The sequence below is a fragment of the Rhinopithecus bieti genome, unplaced genomic scaffold (genome assembly GCF_001698545.2).
Source record: "Rhinopithecus bieti isolate Rb0 unplaced genomic scaffold, ASM169854v2 scaffold_77662, whole genome shotgun sequence".
In the NCBI taxonomy this organism is placed as follows: domain Eukaryota; kingdom Metazoa; phylum Chordata; class Mammalia; order Primates; family Cercopithecidae; genus Rhinopithecus; species Rhinopithecus bieti.
Genome location: NW_016829485.1, coordinates 155,224 through 157,886, shown reverse-complemented (window position 1 = coordinate 157,886; position 2,663 = coordinate 155,224).

The window sequence follows — 2,663 nt, the reverse complement described above, 5'->3', positions numbered from 1 at the left end:
TCTTTTTGGGAAAGGGCTGTTATCAGTTTTGTTTCAGAGTCAAACCATGAACTGAATTATTTCCCAAAGTTAGTTCAGTCTATGCCCAGGATGAGCAAGGACAGCGTGAAGTCGGTTAGGTCTGATTTCTTTCACTGTCATAATTTTCTGTTATAATTTTGGAATGATGGTTTCAGAGACACAAAGGAGGATGCATTTGACAACATAACTTTGGGGTCAGCTGTAAGTGCTCCCCCTTGATGGTATAATCGCCTGACAGGCTCTTCTTTCAGCTACACAGATAGAGCCAATTTACTGAGACAATGGTATTGCAGTAAAAATAGCTAATTTCCGCAAGGCTAGCCACATGGAAGGACTGGAGTTTATCACTCAAATCAGTCTCCTTGAAAATTCAGAGACTAGGGTTTCGTATGGATAATTTGGCGAGAAGGGGGCTAGGGAATGGGGGAATCCTCATTGTTTGCACTGGGGATGAAATCCTAGGGGGCTGGAGCTATCTTCTTGTGCTGCGTCAGTCCCTGGGTGGGATCATGTGACCAGCTGAGCCCTTTTACCAGTCACAGTGGCACCAGCTGGTCCATCACAATACAGGATTGGAAAGATACCTTGAACACCAATCTTAGGTTTTCCAATAGTGATGTTATCTATAGGAGAAATTGGGGAGGTTATAAATCTTATGACCTCTGGAAAAATGGCTGGTTATCACTGAAGTAAGCCTACATTTTAGCAGAGTTCATATTCCTCACATAAGCCTATTCTTTGGTTGTTTATTAGTTTTACAAAGGTGGTTTAGTCCATGAACAAGGGTTAGTTGTTGGGAAGGGGCTTTTATCATTTTTTTAAAGTTAAACTTAGGGTCGGGCGAAGTGGCTCACACCTGTGATCCTAGCACTTTGGGAGGCTGAGGCAAGCAGATCATGAGGTCAGGAAATCAAGACCAGCCTGGCCAACATGATGAAACCCCATCTTTACTAAAAATACAAAAAAAAATTAGCCAGGTGGATGGTGCACACCTGTAGTCCCAGCTACTTGGGAGGCTGAGGCAGGAGAATCGCTTGAACCCGGGAGGCAGAGCTTGCAGTGAGCTGAGATCGCGCCACTGACTCCAGCCTGGGTGACAAAGTGAGACTCCGTCTCAAAAAAAAAAAAAAAGTTAAACTAATGCTGGGTGCAGTGGCTCACACCTATAATCCCAGTGCTTTGAGAGGCCTAGGCAGGAGGATCGCTAGAGCCCAGGAGTTCGAGACCAGCCCGAGCAACGTAGAGGTACCCCCATCTCTACAAAAATTAAAAAATACCCATGCATGAGGGCACTTCTTATAGTCCCAGCTACTCAGGAGCCTGAGGCTGGAGGATTGCTTGAGGCCAAGAGTTGGAGGCTGCAGTAAGCCATGATCTGGCCACCGCAATCCAGCTTGGATAACGAAGTGAGACCCAGTCTCAAAAAAAAAAAAAAATTAAATGAAATTCCTTCCATAGTTAACTTGGCCAATATCCAGGAATGAACAAGGGCAGCTTGGAGGTTAGAAGTAGGATGGAGTCAGTTAGGTCAGATTTCGCTCACTGTTGTATTTGCAAAGGCAGTTTCAGTCTCCACCCACTCTTGGGAGTATCATCAGAGAGTGACAGTCAGGGTGAGGCATGCCAGCTACTGCAATGAGCAAGCTCACTGTGTCTGTGTGTGCAACAACCGCCCAACACTGTCTATTCCAGATGCCTCTCCCTCTGGTCCTCTTGCTTCCAGCTCGTGTTCAGAAACCCTTCTGAACAGTCTCAGAGGGATCCCCCTCCTCCAGGCAGCACGGCTTCCAAGGCCTTCCTACCTCATTCTGGAGGCCTCCGTCCAATGACATAGCATCTCTAGCCAGCTCTGCAGAGGAGCTGCCCTGGTGGCTTGCTGGGCCAGAGGAGTTATCAGAACCTGGTGGGGGGGCTACAGTGATTACTAGAGCCATTCCCTGGGGACATTTCACAGTCTGTGGGAGGCTTATTCCAGGTTCCTTCCATCGGCCTCACCCTTAGAGCCTCCCTGGGGGATTGCAGTGCACGTCTTCTTTGGCTTCTATGATACCCTCTCTTCCCTGGCTCTCCTCCCACTTCTTTTGCTTTGTTTATTTAAAAAATGTTTTTTTTTTAAAGATGCAAAGTCTTGTCCTGTTGCCCAGGCTACAGTGCAGAGGTGCAATAATAGCTCACTGCAGGCTTGACCTCCCAGGCTCAAGTCATCCTCCCACCTCGGTCTCCTGAGTAGCTGGGACTACAGCTATGCACCACCATGCCAGGGTAATTTTTAATTTTTTTTTTAGAGATAGGGTCTCGTGCCAGGCCCGGTGGCTCACGCCTGTAATCCCAGCACTTTGGGAGGCTGAGGTGGGCAGATCATGAGGTCAGGAGATCGAGACCATCCTGGCTAACATGGTGAAACCCCGTCTCTACTAAAAATGCAAAAAATTAGCCGGGCATGGTGGTGGGTGCCTGTAGTCCCGGCTACTCGGCAGACTGCGGCAGGAGAATGGCGTGAATCCGGGAGGCGGAGCTTGCAGTGAGCCGAGATGGCGCCACTGCATTCCAGCCTGGGCGATAGAGCGAGACTCTGTCTCAAAAAAAAAAAAAATGGCCGGGCGCGGTGACTCAAGCCTGTAATCCCAGCACTTTGGGAGGCC